This window comes from Atheta coriaria, unplaced genomic scaffold (assembly GCF_025399875.1).
Source record: "Atheta coriaria isolate IRGN ID8LTWV9N9 unplaced genomic scaffold, Caltech_Dcor_3.1 hic_scaffold_9_pilon, whole genome shotgun sequence".
NCBI lineage: Eukaryota > Metazoa > Arthropoda > Insecta > Coleoptera > Staphylinidae > Dalotia > Dalotia coriaria.
In genome coordinates, this window is record NW_027045451.1 from 11,303,304 (window position 1) to 11,310,707 (window position 7,404).

The following is a 7,404-nucleotide window of genomic DNA, read 5'->3' on the forward strand; positions in this document are numbered from 1 at the left end:
CTTGTAAAAACCTTTTTAAATTTTATTTTTTGTCGAAAAGTTGAAATTTGAGGTTAGTTTAATATTTTTCTGCTTTTGTGAAGGAAATTTCATCATTAATTGTCGTTTTAAATAAATTTTGACTTGAGTTTTGATTAATTTTGGTTATTTATACAAAAGAAACGCTTAAAATTTAAGATAAATGTGTAACATGTGTTGCCTATTTGCAGATACAACTAAATCAAATTAAAGTACAAAATTTGGTTGGTTACGTCAACATAACCTTATGTAACAACAACTTTTTCAGCTCTAATTTTTTTCTTTTTAAAAGTTTACGATATTTTAGTGATTTTTTGATATTTGGAACAGTTTATGAAGATGCCCTCAGGGCGAAGCATGTTAACTCAACATATAAAATTGTAAAATCCAATAAAATTACGTAGAATTTTATAAATAAATATATGTAAATATATATAATATATATATATATATTTATATTTTTAATTTTATTTAACTTTTTAGTTAGAAATTAACGTAAAACATCAGATTTTTGGTTAAATTTATTATATTTTATTTTTATTACTTTCATTTGTGAATACGTAATCTGATGCTTTACGTTAATTTCTAACTAAAAAGTTAAATAAAATTAAAAATACAAGTTTCATTAGCTTGATATAGTTGCATGTGTTTATTCAACTACTTAAACACTTGTAAGTAACTTACTACAATTACACCAGACAGCAGTTGGCTAAAAGTAAAACATAATAAATCTAAAAAAAGCTTTCTTTCGGTTGAAATTACAATATAATCAGCTAAATGCACCCGCGCGCAATAAAGCAAATGTTTTATTTTATTCCAGTTTAATTTAATTAATACGCGTATACCTCGGAAAAGTTTCGCGGCGCGCGCTTCGCAAGCTAACAAGATGTAAACTTTAATGATAAATTTAAAGAACGGCGGAGTACGCGCGCCCGTCTTTCAGAACACCGCGCGCGCGGCGCGGCTTGTCTCGCCAGTGTACACTTTAACCCAAGTTATATTATATTAAAAGGCCGGAAGCCGGTGCTAGCAACTTTGCTAAACGACGAGGACAAGACAAAGAAAAAGACGCCGGCGAGGTGGAAAGACGGGCCAGCGCGCTGAAAAAATGTGCCTCGACTTCATTTTAAATTACTTCCATTCATTTTCATCTCGCGAGAGTACAAGTTCTCCATTTGTAATTTACACCTCGAGAGGCGCTTCGAGGTGCATGGCGGGCGGAATTTCGAGAACTATAACTACACACATTGTCGGCTGGTTCATGGAGATGAAGTGAATGTATTACATTTTCAAGAGAAGTAATGAAAAACAAAAATTCTTTTAACGTTGCAAGAAATGAAACAGTTATGCAATGAAATTGACTTTAGAAAATTAAAATGTTAAGTTTACTCAAATAAACATTGTTTTTCTGTCTTAATTTCTCGTTTTTAGCAATTTTCTGAGATTTTAATTCAATTAAAGATGACTTACCAGTTAAATTAACTCACGCATGCGCAGTTCGATAGATTAAAGTTGGGTTAACGACATCTACCGACAATAAAAGAAACTATTTAGATTTATTACTTTCTTTGGTGAATACGTAATCCATGTTGTATATTTATAAAAATATTTATTTATTAAACATTATACGTGATTTTGGATTTACAATTTTATTTTTGAGTTGACATGTTTCGCCCAGAGGGCAAAAGTGGGCCCCTGAAATTCAGGTGGCTTAAAAATTGAGGGGCAAAAGTAGGCCCCTAAAATTTTTGATAAATAAGAGGGAAAATAACTCACATCAACAAATTCGAAGTAAGAAATGAAAAAAATATATAAGCAAAAATGGATACAAAGGTAATAGCAAAATTTTTATGGGCGGGGCCCACTTGCCCCATATTCTGAATTTTTTATTTTGATAGAGACGGCTTATTAATATTGAATACTGAACATGGATGTAAAAATAGGGTACCGAGGGAAAAAGGTAAACAAATCCTCTTTTTTCGCTTATGGGGCCCACTTTGCCCCTCTCCCCTATAACATTTCTATGAATTTGAATCGATATATTTATTCCGGAAAATGATTCTGCAATCAAAGCACACTTGTTATTTTATTAGCAATCTACAAAATGCAATATTACAACAGCGTTCATTAATCAGTCGAAATCAAATTTCGAATAATTATTATTTATTAATAGCCTCAACATGAAATATTTTATATTTACGATCTTTTACAGCGGCACGCCCGCGTTGTGTTTAAAAGGTCGTGATAAATACATTAATTTAATATTTGCGCCCATAGAGTCGGTATAATTATTTTTGAGCCGTTATTGATTTTGCCTTACGCCTAATACTACCCGGCGCGCACAGTAAATAAATACGCGTAGCATTCACGGGCTTTGATGTTGTGCTGCGCTGGCTGGGACTTAAATCTCTCTGTCTCGCTCGCTGCCAACCACATCCACACTGCCACCCACCTACGCCGCCTCCCCAGTTTGATAAATTTCAAATTTGGGTCGAATAGGCAGAAATGCGCTCGAATTAAATTTCATAGAAATGTTTTGCACAAGTGTATTTTAAGAACGCGTGGGAAACACAGCGCGGGGAAAAAATCGGTGTAAAACGATTTTACGCCGCTTTAATCATAACTTTAATCATGTTAAGCCAGCAAATCGTTTTTGCTCCGCGGCGCGCCCTTATCGCTGTTATTTATTGTTCGATTTCTGAGCACCGCGGAGCATTATTAATTGGCGCGCGCACTGTTTGCGAAACGCAGCGTTGCACGCTTTATTTGCAATTGCACAAACCTCAATGCGCGCCAGCAACGAGCGGGCAACGCGTGAATGGCACGCTGGAGTGCGTGGGACAACTAATCAATAATGGACCCGAAATGTTTTGATTCTGTACTAGAGGATGTTACAACCCTAACTCGCGTCGATTTCAAAGAGCTCCACTTCGATATCCATTAAATTCTAAATTTAAAATACCGTGACTTGTTTTAACATTACTTGATTTAGTAGTCAAACAAACTCTGAAAAATGGTTTAATAAAGTCAAATTTTAGACTACTTTGTAATTAATACGATTTTTTATCAACAAACTGATTTTACATTATTTGAGTACTCTATCGTACTGCGCATGCGTGTGTTAATTTAACCGGTAAGTCATCTTTAAATGATTAAAAATCTCAGAAAATTGCCAAAAAGAAAAATTAGGACAGAATAACAATGTTTATTTGAGAGACTATAAAATTACATAACCTAACTTAACATTTTAATATTGAAAATGCCGATCGGCATATAATATCAATTTTTATTGCTTGATATAAAATATTAAAATCTTTTTCTTTTCTTTTCTTTTCTTTTCGTTTCAAAATTTTGTGCATTCAATATGTTCGCGCGTTTGACTGCAATTGTTACGCGAACATTGAGAAGACTGTGAAGGCAAGTCTCGCACAAGACGAAATTCTATGGAAGGCTTGTAAGCTCGTTGCGGGAAGTTAGAGGCAACTCAGATGAAGCAACTATTTAAAGACGAAAGTTGTTGAAGTGATCTTTGAGCAAACTCGTCGAGTTCCGATCATGCGGTTTCATTTAATATGACCCACTAGAATGCGGCAGCGGCTCAGCGCGCGCGAGCGCGGATACAAGCTCGGTTAAACTCCATTATCTTCCCGATATTGCGTTTAGCCAGAAAGATCGTCGTCCATTCCAAATCGGGAATATCGCGAACTATGCGCTGCTGCTTGGCCAAGAGAGTAGACTCACAACGAGCTTTCAAACTTGCCATGGTTGGAAAGTGCTGGAAACTCTATTTTAGATGTGAGTTATTTTCTTTATTAGCAAAAAAAATCGTATTTCTAGTTTGAAAGAGTTGAAATTGGAGGTTAGGTTTATATTTTACTACTTATAAACTAAGTTTATAGTATTTTTTGGTATTTTAGCAAAAGGAACACTGATTTATAGCTAAAAAGAACTCGTGTAACATGTGTTGCCTATTTTTTGAATCAGTTGTATTCAATTGAAAAACAAACTTTTGTTGGTTATGTCAAACGACATAACCTTAACAAATAACAACTTTTTTATTTTAATTAATTTTTTCTTTAAATTTTCACATATTTTAGAAATTTCCTTGCAAATAGTTTTCATAATAACCAAATGCAATCAAAAATAAAGAAAAAATACAATAACTAAAAGGCAATTACGTAAAATTTTGCCTTTTATCAAAAACTAAATCATTTTTCACGTTTTCTGTCCAAGAAACATGTTTTTATTTAAAATTGCAAAACGTGCCGTATTTTAATGTCCCCATTTTTCCGTAGTGACAATAATTCGCCGTGCACACAGAGACACACGCTGAAAACGCCGAAGGGATGAGCACAACCCACCCCCATGCTGACGTACGTCGCAAGTGTCCTTGTTCGCGCGCGCCTGCTTTTTTGCATTGTTTTCTTTTTTTGTTGTTTATTTATTCGCCAGAGGTCCGGTCTCTTTGCTTATTGAACGAGGACGTTTCAAGAATTAAATTATACATCCACCATAAAACAAGCCGGTGGGTTACAGGCGCGCATTGGGATGCAGGACGCTGCGAGGCGACCTGCCAGCGTGTTTTGCGAGAAGGGCGGCGGTAGGTATACATGTATATGCGTATAAACGGAACGTGCATAAACCGCCGCCTCCCGTTTCTCCGCTCACCCCCAGCGCTGATCCTCAACTCGCGGCGCTGCTGCCGTCGCTGCCTCATTGTGCCCTCGACAAAAAGTAAACAACGAGACAAAACCAAACATACGCAAACATTGATCTTATACGCGCGCAACTGTGCAACTTTATTTTTGGATTCTCGAAAAATGTCGATATTTTCGAATAAATTTATCGCGGGGTTTTATGGCGCATTAAAACATTGTTTTATTTTATAACCTTTGTTATTTTATCCTATGTCGATATAAAAAGAGTAATAAAACTAACTAACTGTGTGATGGTGTTTTTTTATTCGCAAAAAAAGGTTTTTAGAGAGAAAAAATTGTGACCTACTTTAAAGCAAAGAAAAATTTTATATTTTTTAGTTTTTGGGCAATTGGCTTAAATAAAAGTGGTCATTATTTATATACAGGGTGTTTCCCACTTGTATTTTAATGGAAAAAATAATATTTTGCGTTTTTTTTGCAATATTTTGCATTTTTTTGGAATTTTAAATGCAAATTTGTCTAAAAATGCCAAAAATTCATAATAAACTAGTTTATAACCTCAAAAAATAAAATGCAATAGCAGAATTTTACTTCACTGCGTTTTTCTCTGAAGCACAATTTCAAAATATTCTATCCAGGGTTATTTCCTGCAAATCCTGCTGCTTAAACATGAGGTCAAGGGTAGATTGTTCAATTATTCCGGGAATATTTATGCCCCACCAATAAAACTCATGACAATTGCACAAAATGCACGCAACTGCGGCGAGTGACTTTAATATTCCGCGCGAAACCGAAACGAGACACATTAATGCCGTTACAAGATTTACAATTTATATGCGTCGCCCGGGTGTTGTCACGCAGTGTATACGCCAGTATAGCCGCGGAAAATGGTGGAGCGCCGCGCTCACCGAAGGTGAATTAAAATTTGAATAATACCCGTCCATCCAATTTGCAATTCCCATGCTTCAGTATTTCCGTCAACTTTTCGGCCGATTTGAATCGCGTAAAAAATTCCATAATGACAGTTATAAAAATGTCCACCGTTTAAATTTCCCCCGGCGTGTCGGTGGCGCTTTTTCATGCGCCGCCATGATTTATCTCTCTGCCTTGTACGCTTCGCATATATTTATCAGCGATGTTAATTATCACGAAACGGTTTTGTTTCGGCGTGTCGCTTTTTGCGATGTTCGCAATGCTCGTACTCGTAAGTTTTGTATTTAGCACAAAGGTTGAAAGACTTCTTTGAGTATCAGTTACAATTTAATATTAAAATTTAATAATAAAACATGAAATTTGTAATAGAATTTTTCATTTTAGCATTTTTCAATGTTTTTACTGTTATTTTGCTATTTGGGTTGCAGAATATGCAAGAAATCAAAAATAAAACACGTAAAAAGATGAAAAGTTAGGTTAAGTTAAACGTTTGTAGTTAAAAGTTAAGAAACGACCTAGTAAGCAATTTTGCTATTTTTTTGTTCATTTTTCAAATGTTATAAAAGTTATTATGCTATCTGGGTTGCAGACAATGTAAGAAATTAAAAGTTATACAAATTTTACACCTATTTTTAACCTTTACATAACAAAACCTTTTTTATATTTTGCAATGATCCTATATCTCCAAAATGTTGAATTTGGCACAAAACACTTCTTTTAATATTTTACAATATAATATTTCCCAAATTAAAATGTAATGACTCAAAAATTTGGTTTTGTTTCATTGTTCCATTGCAAGTATAAAGTTAAAATTAAAAATCTCGAACACCCGGTTGAAGCAGGTAAATTATACGTAAATTTCACAGAATGCCGAAGCGAAAATGATGAATGAGTGTTCGGGGGTCTGATTAGCCTAACAAAGAGAATAAAATTGCTCGTCCGTTTTGCCACATAAAAGGGGTGTGTTTGAATCAACGCGAAATATAAATTGGATGGGCCGAACGCGGAACGGCAATAAAACGCGAAAAAAAGCCAAACACAACAAAAGCGCAAAATAAACCGAGCGAGAATAAATTTAATGAACCTCACCGTCTACATTTCTTAACTATCTCCCCTTCCCCACAAAAAAAGAAGAAATCTTAATATCCTCGCTGAAAATTATTCCAACCTCTTATATAATCGCATAAAATTTGCTCTTCAAACCTTCAATTCCAGCCCTTGAAGTGAAGTGCAAAAGGGGTTGTAAGGACATTATCGATGTAAGGTGAAGAGGTAAAAACAAGAAGAATCTTAAGCTGAGGAGGACCTCAGGGTGGAATTGAAATCGGCCATGATTGGCGCAAACTTCGATTTGCAGATCCGGTATTATTGAGTAATAAATTAGTTCGGACAATGGCCGCCATTACCGTTTGTAAAATGGACGAACCCTGCGGGGCCCGGCACCGCTGCATGCGGGCCGCGGCGCGCGATAAAAGAGCAACGTGCCGACCGCACGCCGGAGGGCTCTAACTACCGCCGCCGACGCACGTACACCCGCCGACTGACTTATCGAACGCTTTGCAAAGCGCGCGCCCGCCGCCGCCTTCCGCCCCGGCTACAAACTGGAAATTTGAAGCCGGGCGCACGCAAAATGGTCGCGAGGATTATTACCGACTGCCCGGTGTCCCCTCTTTGGGCACGGCCTTTTCTGATTGTCCGGCAACCCTTTCATATTAGTGGCAACTTGCGCGAAATTCGCTCGAATATTATTTAGACAACGAGCGCCTCGCATTATGCCTTCAATCGAATTAATTCC